This window comes from Euprymna scolopes, chromosome 17 (assembly GCF_053919585.1).
Source record: "Euprymna scolopes isolate OS-2025 chromosome 17, ASM5391958v1, whole genome shotgun sequence".
Classification (NCBI taxonomy): domain Eukaryota; kingdom Metazoa; phylum Mollusca; class Cephalopoda; order Sepiida; family Sepiolidae; genus Euprymna; species Euprymna scolopes.
In genome coordinates, this window is record NC_136498.1 from 114,308,783 (window position 1) to 114,330,043 (window position 21,261).

At 35.0% G+C, this 21,261-nt stretch overlaps 1 protein-coding gene across 2 annotated transcripts in view; it reads right to left on the minus strand.

Annotated features, from left to right (window-relative positions):
* The window catches only part of LOC145296898 (uncharacterized), a 151,191-nt gene that overhangs the window by 115,620 nt on the left and 14,310 nt on the right, over positions 1–21,261 (minus strand). Inside the window, exon 1 of one of the 2 annotated variants that reach the window (XM_080143061.1) lies at positions 5,290–5,567. The exons of the other annotated variant lie outside the window; for it this stretch is intronic. The gene's annotated coding sequence lies outside the window, so the exon portion shown is untranslated. Of the gene's footprint in view, positions 1–5,289; positions 5,568–21,261 lie in introns of those variants that run through there. 2 annotated transcript variants of the gene reach the window in all.

Consider the following 21,261-nt stretch of genomic DNA (forward strand, 5'->3'; position numbering starts at 1 on the left):
GGAATTAAGACGGGGGCTGCAGTAGATCTTCATTTTTTTTTTAGATGTTAAACAACGCTGGGTCACATCGTAAAAATTTACTGATTTCTGTATAGCTGTTTCAAGAATAATAAAAAATAAATAAATTAAATCTTTTCCGTTTTCTTTTTGTAAGTGTGTGTGTGTGTGTGTTTTTAATATTAAAAAACAAACAAAAAAACAATAAAGGCCAAACATTTCTCTATCTACACGGAATTACTTTTTCAGCTAGAAAGTTATTGAAATTACCAAATTATTTTATTTGGTGCGCGTTTTTTTTTATGCTCAGCATCTAGAGGCAAATAACTAAAAAAAAAAACGTTTTTAAAAAATGTCGCTGTTGGAAATAATAATTCGAAATAACTTAAATTAAATATATTATCAATATAATTGTTGTTTAAAATTTATTAAATACCAATTTAAAATAGCATACCTAAAACAATTCTCTCGCCAAAAACATTAACTAAGATACCGGTATTTAGTAAAATCGATTTTTCTTAATGTCATGTGCAAATAAGGTGATCGCTTAATTGTATATTTTTGCAAGAATCATACTATATATAGAAATAAATCAAAGATGAAAGTAAGATGCGTTTTGTATATATTAATCAAAATGTGAACAAACCAACAAACAGACAGGAATATGAATTTATATATATATATATATATATATATATAAATATATATATATATATATATATATATATATATATATATATATCATAATCTTATGCGGGATAAAAAATTTCATTGTTGCATTCATGATAGGAAGACCTGTTTTGATGTTCATGATTAAAAGTGGGGAATAAAAAAAGAATTAATGGGGGAAGCCAGCTGACCGGTTTCGCCCTCACTTTTCGTAAGCTAAATCGAAGGATTTTCTTTTTTTATTAATAAAATCGAGTGAAATGGGAGACGATACCTTTAAAATAAAATGGAAGATGGTACGTTAAAAAAAAACAGCGATATAGTGTATTAGAAAAAAATATTATACAGAAAAACAAAAGGATCATATAAAGATATATACTAATGCATATAGATTTATTTGTTCATTTAATAAGGGAGATTATATCAGTTAGGTGTACGGGATATATGTGTTTTTTATACCTAAGTATTTCGAAGCCTAATGCTTCTCATCAGAAAAGGAGAGGAAGCGTTAGAAATCTGGCGTCTAGAGATAAGCACATTAGGAACGAATTAAGCTTCGAAATATCTCGGTATAAAGAGCATATATATCCCGTACACCTAATTGATGTGATCGCCCTATTGAATGAACGATTAAATTTATGTGCACTAGTACATATCTTTATATTGTCGTTTTTTCTCCCTTTTTTCCTTTTGTATATATAGCACCCCTAAGCAATAGAATGGCAAAAAAAGAAGAGAAAAATAACAAAATGATGATGATGATGATGATGATGATGATGATGATGATGATGATGATGATGATACGACGATGATACGACGATGATACGACGATGATGAGGATACGACGATGATGATGAATATGAAGAAGGATGAAAAGAAGGATGGTATAAGGAGGGGTAGGAGGAAGGGGAAAAGGTGAAGGACTCAAAAGGCTAATGGAAACAATATCAAAGAAAAATCGTCGACTTCGGATGCTGATGTAGTAGATTAATACTGAACGCATCGATGGTTGCTCAGCGACCGAGTGTGATACTATTGAAGTTGTTCTCTTCCCCTGCCCAAGTATCGACGTGCCCTTCCACGTGGTTAGGATGCAAAAAAAAAAAAAGAAAAAAGAAATATGACAATATACAAGATTGGAATAGGTTTGTCGGGAGAACAATGGAACACAAAATAATTCTTCACCATTTTCTTACTCACTGGGAGTGCTCATATGTATCATTACCAGTGATCTCTCACTAGTAACAACGATTGGTGTTCCCTGGAATCTAAGTGAGAATAAGCCTCTCAACATTTCCAATTCTCTTTGTTTCTTTCGACCATCATTGCAAACCAATTTGCGTTATTGTAACAACCGTTTATCATTGGCTTCCAGCTAATACCGACCGTAAGTCTTCCCTAGAATGTGAATGGCAATAGGCCTTCACAGGACTCCAGTAATTAATTTTTAATCCAGTCATTTGTGCTTTCGTATTCTATTTCAGCTATTTTGTTTTATTCACTCGTGATGTCGATTATCTTTTCGTCTCTTTCGAGAATCTGAGTGACAATAAAACTCTCAAAATTCCTAGCTGGGGTAGAGGTGTTGGTCAAGGTGTGACACTAACGGGAACTAAAATAGGATTGTTAAGCAAGGTGTGGCAGTTATTTTAGGAAAAAGGACTGAACAATGAAGATTGATATATTTTAGTTAATTTTAGGAATTACTGAGTTTTACGGCACATATAGTCATAAAAAGAAAAGATGAGGGAAACGAAATCATAGGTACACAGCGTTGGAGTTGGTGGCGTTGTCGAGCAGGATATACATAGTTTTGTCACACAAGGAAGAAACGTAGGCATATAGCCTCGATGCCAAAGGACTTATCTAGCCTCGATACCAAAGGGCTTATCTAACTAAATTAAGCAATACAAACCCAAATTACAGAATACAGCATGACAACTGCTCGGAGTTTCCTATTCAGCTTTGATAGAATTCAAAACCGGCTTCGAAAGCTAGTAAGTGATGCCCTGTTCTCTTCTGCAACCTCTTTCTCACTGTCGTTATTTTAATGGCACATGCTCGACTGAACTCCAATCTATACCCCTCTGCCAAAATTTCACAAAAACAACCACCATATATAATTTCCACCACTCTCTATCTGTGCCTAAATCTATACGCAGATTCCACGAAAAAAGCGTCTTTCCCAGAACTTCTCGCCTGTGGAACACTGTTCCGGTGGCCTGTTTCCCGGTTGAATGCAACATGGTAGCCTTCAAAGCCAATGTAAACAAATTCTTGTTGAGCCGTCCCCATAGATAATCAAATTCTACCGAATTTCCACTATTAATGATTACTTCACTACCACCTTACATTTATTAACCCTTATCCTCGAGTGGCTTTAGGACCTTGGCAAGTGGTGACTCCAACGTATATATATATATATATATATATATATATATATATATATATATATAAAAACAATTCCCCACGCTGAATCGGACTTTCTGTTAGTATCATTGGCAGAATGCAAAGAGGATCATAAAAGAGTGAAAATTATGTTCACATTATCGAAAACATGATGGCGTTGATAACGCGAGAATAAACGCAAGCGCCGTCATCTTACATGTAAAAGATGCCGTAGTACCAATATATGGGATACAGCACGAAATTGTCATGGAGGGTATAGGAGGATGGAAACCCAATGCGAGAGCGCACCATCCATAATTCCACTGGAAAGTCACGGAGTGTACTGTAATTTCAAGGTTTTCTGTTACTCAAATTCCAGCATGAAAAAAAAAAATAATAATAATAATAATAATACAGTTACGTGTCCTCTTGAGATCCTATTTCGAAATATTCCAGGAAATAAGAAATAATCTGCCTGTCGAGAGGGACATCGACGGGAACATTCGCCAGACAACATTTCGACCTCCCTCGCCGTCAAAATTTTAATAACATATAAGTTATCCCGATTTTTAACTTAGAATTGTTGCCTATGGGCTTCGGAGAGGTTACGTCAATTATCTGTGCATCTAAACAGATCGCATAACAATGGCGGGTTTGTATTACTGTACACATAGATTCGAAAAAGTTGTCAAAAAACAAATATATAACAAATAAATGTTATCAAAGGCAAGATAAGTTACTTTTCTACCAAACTGGATATGCTTTTCGTGTTTTTATTCAATGTAACATGTTTATTCAGCTCGAAAACCATACAGTGTTTACCGATGTATTGGAACATTCAAGATGGCGTCTGATTCTCTCTTTAACACGGTAAATTTGGGAAAAGGTGTTTTAAATAAAAAACCGGATAAAATACTGTTAAAAACTCGCTCAATATATGTTACCGTGACATAGGTTGACATATATTCGGCGGGTTTTTAATAGTATTTTGTATAGTTTTTTATTTATAACACCTTTTCCCAAACTTACGGTGTTAAAGAGGGTGTGAGACGCCATTTTGAATTTTCCAATACATCGGTAAACACTGTATGTTTTTCGAGCTGAATAAATATGTTACATTAAATAAAAACACAAAAAATATATCCAGTTTGGCAGAAAAGTAACTTATCTTGCCTTTGATAACATTTATTTGTTCTATATTTGTTTTTTGATAACTTTTTCGAATCTACGTGTACAGTAATACAAACCCACAATGGCTAACTAAACAAAGGTTATAAGTTTATGAGCAACGGCGTTTGAACGCAAAGAAGTTTACAATGTTAGACAAAAGAAGTAGAGAATACTGGAGATCTGTAGACAGGAACATCATTGCTTATTACCAGTGAGCAATCACTGATAATGACAAGCGTCAACAATAATAGAGAGTAAACTAATTTTGTCATAATCAAGAATATTTGTTCTCCATATTTATCTTTTTTTAGGAGTTAGGGTAAGGGTTAGGGAAGGGTACATGCTTTATGTCTTGTATTTATAGCAGAGTTATGGTTAAAATGCATAAAACATACACATCCCTAACCATACAATTAACCCTAAGTCCGGGTTGCAATACAAAAAATGAAATAAATAAATAAGATGGAGGAACATATAATTTTAACCATTACAAAATTAGTGGCAAACATGAAATGGAAAGGTCCAATAATAATAATAATAATAATAATAATAATAATAATAATAATAATAATAACATTAAATAAATAGCGAAACCCCACATGGAACCAAGAAAACCGAAACTACAAAATTGCAAGTCAACTACGCCTCTCCCCCACCTTAAAAAATTGTAGTGCCAGCATTGACTGGCACTACACCTAAGAATCGAGAAGGTTCGAGGAGGATGGAAAGACTGAGGAGAGAAAGCGCTAATCAAACCTTTACCGAGGGAGTGCGAAAGCGACTCGGGTACTGAGGAGGCTTATGGCCACCCAAGTCCTAGTGCAAGTCAATGGTCATTGTCAGCAAAAGTCAATGGCAAACGGCTATTGCGATGACGCAAATTCATTCGCAAAGATTATTGAAAGAGGTGGAGAGTACTGAAAATCTTGGGAGACTTGTAACCCAGACTCCATGGAATACCACAGGTTATTGGCAGAGAGAAATCTTTGATGGGGGCTTGTGTGAGAACTCCTAGTGAGTAAAAAAAAAAAAAAAAAAAAATAATAATAATAATGCAAAACTTGCCTCATTAGAAAGTAACTGTTTCTGTCTTTCCTTTTTATTCAATTGGTCAAAATTGTTCGCTTTCAAAATGTTCGTCGTTGATACGAGCACAAACTACTTCTTCCCTCGCCTTTGCTGCCACAGCGACACCTAGTGGACAGGTTGCTTTTTGATTAATTACATAACGGCTCGACTGAATGTACTTCTAGATGGACTCCACTGACCAGCTCCACCCCTCATCCTTCTCGTCTACCAATGCCAAACTTGTCCCAACCAATCCGGTCACTCTCAACGGCACTATTATTACGACACAACTCGACAGCTACTCAAATTGTTGCCACACTGTTTTTTTTTTTTTTGTTTTTGTTTTTTTGTTCCCCTGACAACGTAGACAAGATTTATCACCCATAAAACTATTATCACAAAAAGATACACACTTCAAAAAGCTTCCCGGTTTGACTACATCTCTTCACAGATTACATTTCTTTTATATATTTTTTTTTGTCTTGCTGACAAATAACATCTTCAATTTGAACTGAAATATTTGAATTTTTATGTAACTAATCATAAGATAACAAATGCTCGTTGCTAGTATAGTTCAAAGGAAATAACTGTAAAATAGTTCAAGGGGCATAACTCGTACCTATATTAATTGATAAAAAAAAAATAAAATAAATTTAAAATTGCGGATGATATTTTTTTATTGTTAAAATTTAACTTACCAATATATATGCTCTAAAGCCCGAAACATATCTTCATTGAGCTTATTATTTATAACAATTTGGACTATATATTATAATGAACATAAAGCAAACTTTAAAAATATATCTTTTATATAAACTCAAGAAAATTCTGCTTGTGAATAGACAAACAAATCGAGCACTGTAAACGCAGCGGACAAATATATAAAAAGACATTTGATGATATCATTTGCGGGCACTGATCTCATGGGCCAAAGATAGAACTGCCGACTATTAACTACAGGGTGGTCAAAAAGTCAGGTAACATGTTAAAGGTAGAAAAAACAATATGATCCATTATAATCTCTATTCGTTTAATATTATTTGTTTAAATATTTGAGTGTAATATATAAACTACCCCTCCTGATTTCTGGCTTTGGGGCTATGTAAAGGATAGCGTTTATGGTAAAAATCCTGATACAATAGCGTCTTTAAAGTTATTTATTGAAGAGGAGATTGTGCGGATATCAGCTGACATGATTGCACGTGTTACACAATCAGTGGTTAATCGCTTCCAACGATTGATAGAGAGAAATGGACGACAATTAACAAAATAAACATATTTCATGTTTGTTTCATTTTATATTTCAATGTATGGTACTTAAATATACGTGTATTGCTAATATCGTTTTTCTTTAAAATGTTACCTGACTTTTTGACCACCCTGTAGATGATTGTAGGTTCGAGCCCTCGTTCTGAATGGGTGCTAGTATCCTGTCGAACAATAAATTCTTGTAAATTTAATTTACAGTCTTTAATTGTGTTTATATATATATATATATATATATATATATATATATATATATATATATATATATATATATAGTCATGCAACTGTTTTGCCATATTACAGCTCTTCCGTGCGGCTAGACTGGCAAATACCTCAAGCCGGGATTGAAACTCGACCGCCTAGGTAACAGTGAACTCCACAGACAGATTGTTTAACTGTACCATTGTGGCTAGACTAGCAATACCCTTAAGCTACGATCGAAACTTGACGACCTAGACGACAGTCGGCGCTGCTAACCGTTATGCTGTTTTAGATATGGCAACGCTGTCAAAACGCCTTAAGCTTTATTTTGTTTACACATAAAGCGTTTCATTATACACTTGTAAGAGTTTGCTATTTCACTCACCAATATGCTCAACTCAAGATGAAAGGCATTATATAGTTTTCTACAAAACAGACTGCTATTCTGTGTGGCTAGATTAGACGATTTGAGCACTATAAAAGTGGTGGCGGGTGTCTACTCAAATAGACATTCCGACGAGTTATTCACGGGCGTCGCTTCCATGGTCGAGTGGGAGAACTGCTGACTGTCAACACGACGGTTCTAGGTTCACTCCTTGGCTTGGGAGAGATGCTAGTCTAGCGGCGCTGATGAGTTGTGATACAACGAAACAGGACTGTATGTCGATGACTATAAATATATATATATATATATATATATATATAGTATTTCGAATTTTACTGGATTTATATAATTGAAAATTCGGTAATCGTTCATATACCAATAAGTTTTAAGTCAAAATAAGATGACTTAAACTATAAGCTACAAAATCATCATATTTCATAATTGAGCATTCATATATTGTTTTAACAAAATCAAGACATCAAGGAATAGATTGATAGCAACAAATAGTGTTTTTAATCGTTAGTTACAATTGTTTCAAGACTATTCGGACAAATTCAAACATTATGTCGTTTGAAAATTTTCACAAGAACAGCCTTTCGTCAGACGTATTGAATAAAAAACATTTTAACAATGAACAGTATGGTATCCATTTTCCTTATAAGGAAAAATATGACAAAATATTTTACCCTTCCAAAGTTTTTGTTGCTATCAATCTATTTCTTGATGCCTTGATTTTATCAAAACAATATATATATATATATATATATATATATATATATATATATATATATATATAAAATAAAAATTACAATTAAATTTACCAAAATGATCCAAGATGGTAAAATTAAAGTATATTATAAATATTAAAGAATTAATATTTATAAAATTATCTCAGCCAGATGTAACAGCTCGATAAAACCAAATAGGAGATAGAGCTTATAATATAAGCAAACAGTTAATAAAACATGTTAAAAAACACTTTGAAATGAGTTAAAAACATATTTAATCTGAAAAGGAAATACTAGATAAATGAATAGTCCTTAATCCGCAGAGTTTCGAAGAAATACTTTCCTTCTCACCAGAGCGTAGGAATTAGCAAAATACGGGATCGGATTTTGCTTGCAGAAGTATTTGGTGAAACAACAAGTAAGTCAAAGATCTTACTTGAAAACAAAAAAAGTGAAGCAGAGGGAATATGGTGAAGAAAAAGGTGATTACACATTAATGGATAGTCTGGTGGGAGATAAAAAATCCAGTGACGGTAAAATCCAAATGTAAAACTTTCTTGAAGTTTTACATTTGGATTTTACCGTCACTGGATTTTTTATCTCCCACCAGACTATCCATTAATGTGTAATCACCTTTTTCTTCACCATATTCCCTCTGCTTCACTTTTTTTTGTTTACTGAGTTTTTCCTTTTCAACGTATCAAAACGTTGCTTTTAAATATTTGGAAGAATATATTGAAATATCTGTAAATGCAAAAAAAAAAAAAAAAAAAAAAAAAAAAAGAAAGAGAAAAAAAGTATGAAATGGAATTATCGAACAGACTTTATGCTAACACATTTTTATTTGAATTTAATTATTCAGGTTTGAACTTTTGAGTTTTTCTTTTCTTCTTTTCTTTTATTTCTTCAGGAAGATTTAATTATTGTTTTTTTTTTTGGAAGAGAAGGTGTATAACACAGTGCTTGTGAGCGGCGTGTAAAATAGCAGCAGCAGCAGCGAAGGATGGCTGGTACGCGAAGATATTGACAGCAGAAAAACGCGCATGTGCAAATTAGGAAGTGTGCGCGAGAAGAGGAAGGAAAAAAATGAAACACGTGCTTGCGGGAGAAATAAAAACGACGTAGAAGGAAATGAGTGCAGATGAGAACTGGCTAGCTGTGCCCGGCGTGCGGTTGGAAGAAGGAGAAACGCGAATCAGGCAAAATGGACATGTGGCAGCAAGACACTTAATGGTAATAAAAAAAATTATTTAAAAAATGAAACCAGATGTTTATTTATTTGCTTTATTTGTTTGTCCATTTGCAACGTATTTGCTCTCTACTGATCCAAATTATGACAACAGGACTATTGCCAGCACCTTCAAAATGCAAATTCGGACGGTTCAATACTTAAGAGCACAGCTTAACGCATTGGACGATGCTTTGGGGGTGGTTGAGCGAAAGTCCAAGGCCAAGGACACTGCCCGGAATATCCGGACCAAGGAATTCACCGAAAAAGGTCCAGGGAATCATTGATGAAACTCCTCCCCCCTCGGCATATTCGGCAGATTACCAGAGGTTTAAGCGTCTCACACACAACTATGAATGCGTGTGTGAAGGAGGACTTCAAATGTATGTCATACATGCGTCATACGAGCCCGATCTGAGAAGACAAAGAACCTAAGGCTAATCAAGTCCGTAATGTTGCTCAACAAACTGAAGCATCCCAAGAAGCTAAACATGCTCTCGTTCTTTTCAGAAGAAAAGAACTTCTGCCAGGACAAGGGGCACAACACCCAGAACCATCGGTGGATTGCCACGAATAGCAGGGACGTACCCAGGGTGATGAAAACAAAATGTTCGGCTTCTGTTATGGTCTTTGGTGTGGCTTCAAGTGAGGGCCACAACATGCCACCTCAAATCTTCGAAGTCGGCTTGAAAGTCAACACCAAAGTGTACCTGGATGTTCTGAAGGGTATGGTGATATCCTAATGCAATCCAGCCCTTGGTGTGGCATCAGGACTCTGCGCCAGCACACAAGTCCAAAAAGACTCAGGCTTGGTTTCGAGAGTTCTAAAACTTTGTACCCTCCTCTCACTGGCATCTCTAATCCACCGACCTGAACCAGCTTGACTACTTCGTTTGGTCATTCGTCGAGAACATCACCAACATGACCTCCCCCAATCACCAAAACCAGCCTGATCGCTGCAATCCGCTGAGTATTCGTTGAGCTCCCGCCAGCGTCTTTGGAAAAGGTATGCTCCCAGTTCCGGACACGTATCGAGGCGGTGATTGAGGTTGAAGGCGGTTACATTGAATAGATTTCAGCTCTGTTATATAATTAAGTTACCTGAATTGATTTTTTTTTTCAATAAAAGTTTAAAAATAAAGCTGTAGTGTTTCTTTAGGGCGACAATTTTATCGTTCCACCCAGTATTTCATAATATGAAAAAAGAACAAAAACATGCTTTTTCACGCCACAAATCGTAAGGCGTTACTATTCGGGACCAAATCTCATGTAGAGTGTTATGGAGCGAGATGTTAGTTCACATTACACTTTAACTTCTGTATGTTAGTACAGTCAGTCAGAGAAGCAGGGATCCGGAAGCGAATTCCAAAGTCTAGCAGTTCGAGAGAAGAAACGTTCAGAAGTTCTATATTGATTTGATCCAACCGAATTGCAGTGGAAATGGTGCAAGCAATGAAGTAAAACAAGAATTGAAAGCATTCACTCCTCATAGAGAAAATATATTGATTGTTTTTACTTCCAATAATATTATTTATATCAGGTTTGTGTTACATGGTCCGTCTCATTTGATGAGAAGATGGGTTAGACTACAACATTAACGATTTCTTAGTCTGTTTATAAGTTTATGATAGGAAAAAATGAGATAAAGATTCGATCAGTAGTACAGCGAATTTCATACATACTTTACCTGTAGATATGATCGTAAAAATAGTAGGTCCTTGTGTCCAAGTTGCCCTGTGTCTTGGTTGGGGTGATTAAGAGTAATAAAAAAGAAAAAGAAAAAAATTGAACGATAATATTAATTCTGATAGGTGACAATAATGTCGTGGTGCAGTTTGACAACCGTTAACCCACCCGCTGTGCCTGACGTCCGAATTCCAACTCAACTATTTTCCCAGCTAACCAGAACACGTGACAACGACTCGTCATCTCCGATCAGCTGGTCAAATATCTTCCGGTGCAACTTGATCGGTCACTGAGTTTGATGTATTTTAGATGTTTTGATAATATATCAAAACATAAGTAGAACTATGTTTACTTCCGGTTAGATAGATAGATAGATAGATAGATAGATAGATAGATAGATAGAAGGATAGATAGATGGATAGTTAGATAGATAGATAGTTAGATAGATAGATAGATAGATAGATAGATAGATGGATAGTTAGATAGATAGATAGTTAGATAGATGGATAGATAGATAGATAACAACCAATTTCTATTCTGCTATAATAACTATATAACAGCGGTTTGACCTGATTCAGATCGGGAAATAATTTTTATGAAGATAATTTGGATAGGAATTAAAAAATACGAAACTCTAGTAAAAACTGAAATTCTAGTTCACTGTAAAATGGAGAAGCCTCCGCCTCCTCCTAGTCCTTCTCCCCCACATCCTTCTCCTCACCCTCACCCTCCTGCTTCTCCTCCTTCTTCTCCTTCTCCTCCTCCTCCTCCTCCTCCTCCTAATCCTTCTCCTCCACCCCTTTCTCCTCATCCTCCTGCTTCTCTTCCTTCTCCTTCTCCTCCTAATCCTTCTCCCCCACCTTTCTCCTCATCCTCACTCTCCTGCTTCTCCTTCTTCTCCTCCTCCTCCTCCTTATTTTAAAAAAATTACAACAAATACCTGCTACCAAACGCATGGAAATTTAATATTCCATCGATATGCATAGCTTTTCAGTGATGAAACATTTTTTAAAGCTTTTTTCAATTTTCAGATTTTCTTTGAAAAATTAAATGTTAGCTAGGTGAGATCGGATGCAAAAAAAAAAAAGACTAGAAATAACCAAAGATAGATCTGCATCTGCTCGTCATGAGAAGTAAGCGGAGATTTTCACAGAGAACGGAAAGGAAGAATTACAAAAATACAAGATATGTCATTAAATTTCTTCGCCATCCTTCTTAGAATCACAGCAGCAATATGCCACCTTGCTTTTTACATAATGAAATGATGGAAATTATCACCGTGGCTGTTTTCCCCAGGGAAAGAAGGTGTAGCGCCATTTTTAGATGCCATCACGCATCTATAAGCAGGACTTTACCGACAAATTTATCTCCACGTAGTTTATCTTTGGCAACTAAATATTTTCGTTTTCTAGCCAAATAGAAAAGTTACTAGCAAAACCCTCGTGATTTTTGGAATATGACATCCTCGTTCCGTGACGATTACGTTCATCATAAAGATTTTCTGTACTTTTTTAATGAATATAATTCTATATATGCACCGAATTTTATGTTGAGACTTCAAGGCATAAACATTTGAATTTTTTCAGATGTTTTTAAACAGTTTTCGTTAAACTTTTATTGTTTAAATAATTTGACTTTGCTCGATTTATTAAAAAAACAAAAACAAAGATTAATAAGTTATTTTGCACTCAGTAGTGGGCTTTGGCAGGCTGTCAGTAAAAAATAATATCGCCAAAAGATAAGCGTTTTATTATTTTTCTAGCTGCCACTTAAAAAAAAACATTACACGCAAATGCGACTGTTTCACTCGCAACGTAAAGCCTTGAGAAGAAACACCCTCTCTGTCACTCGGTTGGTCGCTTGATCTGTCAAGCTCAAGTTTACAATAGCATTTTCATTGGTCTTTCACATTTAAGTATTAAGTCACAATTTCATTGTATACTTAAGTTTAATAACATCTTCGTTAGTCCATCACACTTAAGTTTGAAAGAGAATTGTCGTTGGTCTGTCACGCTTATGTTTGAAATAGATTTTCATCATTAAACGCGCAGATTGAATATACGCTCTAAAGAATTCCGACCAATCACACGCGAGAAATCATGGTCGCCATTTTTTTTAATATGGCGAAAGTTACAAAGTGTCGCAGAATCGAGCTTCTCTAATAACCATTCCATTTTCGAAATCGTCGTCATTAATGTGGACTTGTCAAGTGAAAGTTTTAGAGGGAAACCTTTTTTATCTATAGAAAAAAGCTTTTAGTTTCTTTTATCTTTTTGATAAAATTAGAGATTTGAGTGTCCGTGTTACAGATTGACGATAATGTCAAATCGCAAGTAGATAAAGAGTTCTATCGTTAAATGCGAAGAAAAAGTGTCTAAACTGACACATTCCTGCATGAAAGATGATTTAATGTACGGACATATATAGAAAGCGAAAGAGAGAATGTGTGTCTGATAGAGAGAGAGAGAGAGAGAGAGAGAGAGAGAGAGAGAGAGAGAGAGAGAGAGAGACGGGATGGGAGAGAGAGACAGGATGGTAGAGCGAGGCAGACAGACAGACAGACAGACAGACAGACAGATGGGGTCGGAGAGAGAGAATGTGTGATAGATAGATAGATCGATAGAGATAGATAGATAGAGAGAGAGAGAGAGAGAGAGAGAGAGAGAGAGAGAGAGAGAGAGAGAGACGGGGATGGAAGAGAGAGAGACGGGGATGGAAGAGAGAGAGAGAAAATGATAGATAGAGAGAGAGACAGAGAGAGATAGAAAGACAGACAGACTGGTCAGAAGAGAGAGAAAAGTGTGTGTGTGTGTATGTGTGTGTGTATGTGTGTGTATGTGTGTGTGAGAGAGACAGAGAGGGGGACTATATATATAGAAAGCTAGATAAGGGATTATCAATGACTAGCAAGAAGACCCGACATTGTCCAGGATTGTAATGATGATCAACAAATGTTCCACCCTCCCATATTTTTATTGTCATCGAAATCGGTGAAATCGAACATTTTTTAATCAAATCGATTGATTAAGTGCTCTAGCTAGGGACCCCCTTGCAGTGAGTTTGATCACAATACACTGCACTCTACATTGCACTGTAGATAATCTACACTTGATTTCATAAAATTATCTGTGAATAATAACTTTTTTTTTTACATACTCACTTGAATTAAAGTTAAATGTACAAAAATCAAGTATCATGGTTCAATTGTGCTCTAAAAAGAAACATTTATTTCGAACGCGTCCCTGTCTTATAAAAGAGTTCACAGTTAATTTTATACGCCGGTCCTTTCTTCTTGTGCACTAATAAAATTTCTCAAATGCACTTGTAATGTTAGGTTGTATAAAAGTGTAAATTTTCAATTTAGTGGAGATGGTAATTAATAAAAACTGAAGAAAGTGCTCAATACTGTTGTAGAGCAAATATGCGTTTTGTTTTTTATTACCGTATCTTTCTGTTAAGTTACATTATTGTTTCAGCAACTCGGCCGTTTTTTTTTTTTTTTTGCCGTCTGTAGCTTTCTCAGACTTTTACAGAAAACAGGGTTTCTGTAAAAGTCTGAGGAAGCTACAGACGGCAAAAAAAAAAAAAACGGGCGAGTAGCTGAAACAATAATGTAACTTAACAGAAAGATACGGTAATAAAAACAAAACGTATATATATATATTCCAATTTTTACGCAGATTTTATCTTTCTTTTAACAATATTCCTTTTTCCTTGTACCTATTTGTGAATTATTCCACTGATTTCTGCATTTTGGATTACTTTGGACCATCTTCCAGTTGGATTTTACCTGTGCGAATGGAAATTTAACTAACTTTCTTGGATTCTGCATCTTTGGATTTTACCATCATTGGATATTTTACCCTTCACCAGACTATCCATTCACGTGAAATCACTTTTTTATTCACTCTATTCCCTCTTCTTCACTTTTTGTTATCAAGTAAGATCTATGACTTACTTGTAGTTTCATCAAATACTTTTGCAAGCAAAATCCGATCCCGCATTTTTGCTAAATCATAACCTCTTATGAGAAGGAAAGTATTTCTTCGAAATTTCGCGGATTAAGGACAATCCACTTATTTAGTGTTTCCTTTTTGAAATTAAATATGTTTTTAACTCTTTTTCAAAGTGTTTTTTTAACATTTTTATTAACTACTTGTTCTTATTATAAACTCTATCTCCTGTTTGGTTTTATCGAGCTTTTACATCTGGCTGAGATTATTTTATAAATATTAATTCTTTAATATTTATAATTTACTTTAGTTTTACCATCTTGGATCATTTTGGTAAACTTAACTGTAATTCATATTATATATATATATATATATATATATATATATATATATATATATATATATATATATATATATATATATAATTGAGACACCCTGAACTGCTGATTCCCGAAAGGATGAAACACTAGTGTCTGTAGGTATTTAATAATTATTACATTAAATAATAATACATGTGTGTGTGTGTGTGTGTGTGTGTGTGTGTGTGTGTGTGTGTGTGCGTGCGTGCGTGCGTGCGCGCGTGTGGACATATGAATATACTCACTTATATGAATGCAAAAGATATAAACGCTAAAAGCTATTGATTGAGGTTAATGTAATTTCATCAACTAAAAACTGTCCGCAATGACCTTACTCAACTCCCCAAAAAGAAGAATATAGAGAAACGATCGCCGCGTCTGCCAAAAATGAAGCGTCTGCCATCTTTTAGCAAGAAGCTTAATTGTTCTTTGCCGACCGAGCAGCGGTGGGCGGACTTTTTTGTCTTTTTTGATGCACCAATTCCGATGAAGAAATGTTATTTCAGACGAACTTCTATAGTGATTGATTCTCTTAGCACATCAATTTCCATTCGATATTAAGCAAATCGAAGACGTAAGAATTCATTTCGTTGTTTTTGTGCTTGTTTATACGATATTTCGTCCGTCATTCCATTTGTCATGCTTAATTTTGAAATAACATTTTGGTTGGTCTGTCACGTTTAAATTATAACTAATAATTTCGCTGACGTGTCACGTTTAAATTTGAAATAACATTGTTAATCTATCACGTTTAAATTTGAAATTACGTTTTCGTTGGTCTGTCAAGCTTATGTTTGGAATAATATTTTCGCTGTTCTGTCACATTTAAATTTGAAATAATATTTTCGTTGTTCGGTCATGTTTAAGTTTGAAATAATATTTTCGTTGGTCGGTCACATTTAAATTTGAAATAATATTTTCGTTGTTCGGTCACGTTTAAATTTGAAATAATATTTTCGTTGGTCGGTCACATTTAAATTTGAAATAATATTTTCGTTGTTTGGTCACGTTTAAATTTGAAATAATATTTTCGTTGTTTGGTCACGTTTAAATTTGAAATAATATTTTCGTCGGTCTGTCACGTTTAAATTATAAATAGCGTTTTCATCACTCAATCGCATTTACGTTTGAAATGGTATTTATTTGGTGATAAAATTAAAAGGGCGCATCTAAATTTAGATACGTCCAAAAATAATCTAATCAATCTGTCACAATAAACTTTCAATAACATGTTTGTGGTCAGTCAAAAGGATTTATCGGTTGGTCTGCCATCTTTAAATTTGAAGGAGTATTTTCGTCGGTCTTGGTTAAACATTCTTTTTACGGCTCAAACTGTTCGATTGGCGGGACTTTTTATTTATTTTTTTTTTTCTCCAGGATTTGATCTCGGGATCAATCTTTTAGTCTACTGAGGAGCCATATGATTGAGAAATTACAAGATTGAAAGAATAACATGTTTATTCTCCGTTGTTTGATTGTGCATGAAAGAGTTGCCAAATTACATTGAATTGGTTTGAACTTCGGCAAGTAAACACAATGTAATAATTCCTCCTCCAAATTTTAAATTTGTCATAGAAAATAGTTATTTTTTCTTTTTTCTTAGTGTCTATACATTGTACATTTTTTATTAGTAATATTTTTAGGGCTTTTTTAAAATCTATTTTATAATTATGATGCATTTGATTTTTGTAAAACAGTTTAATATATTTAGTTGGTTTTAAATCTTATTCCGATTAACGGTTCTAAAATTTCGTGATTTGTTGATCACTAAAATCATTAGAAAATTCATTATTAATGTTGTTGATATCACTGTTTACCTATATATGCTCTGTTGCTAAATATCAACATTTATAGAGCTGTTACATTGAACAATTCGGGTCAGTTTTTTTTAAATAGATGCACACACACACGCACGCACACACACATGCACACACATACATAGATATATATGTGCATATATAAATGAGTTAAATCACAGATTAGATAATCAAATGAGTTATTGTATTATATATTACAGTGAGATAATATTTTCAAGATGATCTTAGCCAAAAAGGTAAAGCCCAATTCATAAAAATAGAGCAAAGTATAAATGTAAGAACTGAAATTAAATTCTGCAGATTAAAATATACATACAAATATATTCAAATTGAGAATTTATTGTTTGAAACAAGGAATATGTTAAAAAGAGCTATATTTATTTCCTTAATCCATGGATTTTTAATAATGGCTCATATCATCAGACGAAATGAAATGCAATTAGCACAATTGTCAGATACTAGTAGGACCCGGTAATCGGCGTTCCCCGGTGGAAGCATGCCCCTCTCTTCTCGTAGAAAAATTAAAGTATGGTTGTTGTTGTTGTTGTTGTTGTTGTTGTTGTTGCTGTTTTTTTGCTGTTGTTGTTGTTGTTGTTGCTGATGTTGTTGTTGTTGTTACTGTTGCTGTTGTTGTTGTTGTTGCTGCTGCTGTTTTTGTTGTTGTTATTGCCAACATCAAACCTCTTTCGGGTTCTGGATATGACCGTAAACTATATCCGATGATGAGGCCCCAGCTAGCCACCCCTTAATTGCCATTGCTCCCAGGTCCACTCTGACCCAGAGTGGTAGTACCTGTTAGGGTCCCAACTGTAGGTTAAATAGAAACCGACTTGAAAAAAAAAATATATATTCTATTAAAAAATTGTTCTTCAAAATCACTGGATTCGGCATTAAATAACCTGAAAAGGGTTGATATGGCGTAAAACAAAAACAACCAACCAACCAATCAAACATTTTTTTGTTAAGAACTGCTTTCGGAATAGACACCCCATTTTGGTAATGGAGGATGACTGTCCAAATATTTGCCTTTTTTGCAAATTTAACCTTGATAATAGCTGTCAGAATCCCCACACGCAAATACTATGAATCAACAAAGAAATTTCAGGGCGGCATTGTTGGTCGGATGTAATTAGATTTTTTCATTACTTGTATCCGCCAAATATAAATAGGATTTTCTTAATCAGCATAGTGGAAAACTTTTAAAAGTCGTCATTTTAAAGGAAAGTGTGTAGGTGGATCTAAGGTAAAAATTTATCTTTAAAAAATTGGTCTTTAATCCAACATCCCCTTCGTAAAACAAAAAAGTACGGGTGCTGTTTTTGTTGTTGTTGTTGTTGTTGTTGTTGTTGTTGTTGTTGTTGTTGTTGTTGCTGCTGATGCTCAATATCTAACCTCCTCATGCTAAGAACTGCTTTTGAAATAGACACCACCAACCTTCGCGTGTTAAGAACGGCTTTCAGATTGGTCACCGGCAACATCTCCATGTTAAGAATAGCTTGCAGAATAGACACCCCATTTTGGTATTGGGAGTGACTGTCCAAATATTTGCCACAAATGTAACATCGGTAATCGCTGTAAGGATCCCCATGCGCAAACACTATGAACCAACAAAGTAATTTGGGGGTGGCAATGTCGGTCAGATATAATTAAATTTGCTCAAAACTATTTGTATACGCCAAATATAAATAAGATTTTCTGAATCAGCATAGTGGAAAACTTATAAATGTCGTCATTTCAAAGGAAAGTGCGTAAGTGGATCTAAGATAAAGATTTATCTTTAAAAAATTGGTCTATAATCAAACAACCCCCCTCGTTAAAAACAATAACGTACGATTGTTGTTTTGTTGTTGTTGTTTCCCTGAACCTCCTTATGGTAAGAACAGTTTTCGAAATGGACACCACTAACCTTCTCATGTTTAGAACAGCTTTCGGAATGGAACCCCCCTCCTCAACCTCCTTCATCATCCGCAACGTTCCCATATTAAGAATAGCTCTTGGGATACACCCCATCATTTGCGTGGAGAATGGGAGCTTAAGAATATTTGGTCCATATTTAACATTAATAATCGCTGTCGCGATCCAGAGAAGCAAATACTCATCTTAAAGAAAAGTGTGTCTCAAAAATGTCTATAATCCCACACATGCATGAGATATTGGTTCGTCAACTGAATTCTAATCTGTTAATGCAGGAAACGCAAAGTAAACAATGATAACCATGAATATAAATGTTATGTTTGATGTTTATTTTGGGGGGGGGAGTTTATGCGCGATGTTAATATGTGCAGAGGTATTGAAAAGAATAGTAAAAAACCTACGACGGAGGAAACGGCTCGTTATAAAACAAAGCGGTCCTCCCCCCGCCCCCCCAAAAAATATAGCATTGTTGTTGGTTTCCTCGGTATAATCGTAAGTGAAAAACAAACCCAGCAAAACAATGATATCTGTAAATTGTATATATTTTGTTTCACGGGGGTTTTTGTAAGGGGTAGTTGCGTGTGAAGGTTAGGGTATAAGTACGTAACTTTATGATAATGAGCGCTTAATAATTTTGTATTTGGTTTAATATTCATAAAACTATTGTTTCGTGCAGAAAGCGGCCATATTTATAAAGGTCTGACGTGTTCGTTTTTGTAAGAAGGTGTTTATTCTGGGAAAATAGATTATTATGTTCTCAGCAAATGAGAATAGTTGGAATAATAGTAGGGAGAAATTATTATTTTTTGAATTGGGAAGTGGAAAAGTATGTGTATGCCTATGAGTATATGATCCAGTTAAGAAGGGTGTCAGGACAATATAGTCATAATGTGTAAATATCTTCTCCGGCATTGGCAGAAGGCGGTTAGAGCACTTTATATTTAGAGGGAAAAAAAGGAACTACATCCTCTTAAGATATTAGCTGTAATTTGACCCAGAGGGGAATTTCTGCAATCAAAATATGATATATGGAGATGAATAAACATATATTTTGCTCGTCAGCACATATATTGAAAAAGTTAATTTTAATCTACAAAATATTTAGCTTCAATACTTATATATATATATGTGTGTGTATGTGTGTGTGTGTGTGTGTGTGTGTGTTTGTGCGTGTATCTGTGTGTGTATACAGAGATATACATATATACATATATACATAATACATATATATATACACAGATATGATAGAAAAGACTAGATACTGAAATAAACATTTTTGCTAAGATTAATATATGCTTATTTATATTTACAGATAAGAATAGTGCTGAAATAACTTAGAGCATCTCATTAAAATTGTATCTAACATTGAAGCATGCCACGAACCAAAGAAGTATCAGACCTATCAGAATTTCTGCGAGGACGAATCTTAGATCAACATGAAGGTGATCTTAGTTAACGCAAAAAAGCAGGAAATCTTTCAATGCCCCTTTCTACTGTTAATAGAGAGATCGTGCAATTTACAAGAGAGGACAAAGGGTACACACACTTTATCCAGGTTGCCCTGGGCCCTCTGAAAGTACCTTGAACCTTCTGAAAAGAAATGCTGAAGAGAATCCTCGGTGCAAAGTCTCTGACATTGCAACACAAGCTGGTGTCAGTCCTAGAACAGCTGTCAGGTATCTTCACAAGCTTGGTTACTGTGGTGAAGCTGCAAGAATGAAACCTCTTCGTCATCTTAACATCAAGTGCAGAAAAGATTGGGTTCGAGAGATGGTGGAAAGACTTATGGCCTTTTGTTATTTTCTTTGATGAGTCACGATTTGCATTATTTCCTGACAGAAGAGTTCAATTGAAAAATTGTTGCAATTTTTTGATACGAGTGGAAACAACCCCAACATCTACTTGGAAAGGGTAACAGCGACTGGCGCGAGTAACGCTAAGTCTTGAAAGCAAAGTCTTGAAAGCGTCGAACTGTAACAGACAATTTTCTTTGTGTAACGTGCACTGTCAAGATGCGCACATGATTGCTCTTCTGTCTCCAGCTCTGACGGGAGGTTCTGTGCTAGCGCCAACGTTTTTTTTTTTTCAGTAAGATGCGATCTACCCACAATGTCTCTGCGATTCACCGATTGACCAGTCGATCGTGATCCCCCAGTCGATCGCCATCGACGTAATAGGCACCCCTTATATATAAATATATACGGCATTATCGCCTTGACACATCGATTTTCGTCAGATCACCGAAGTTAAGCAACATTGAACCTGGTTAGAACCATATCGGTGACTATTTGGGAAATCTAGGCGCTGTATGTGCTCTCCGCTTATCTCGGCATTTGTTTCCAGCCGTCCTGTACATACACTTCACTTGCCACTAGTATTTAATAATGTTGACTCAGGAGAGGTGTGGTTGGAGATTGTGCACCTCCTGCAAC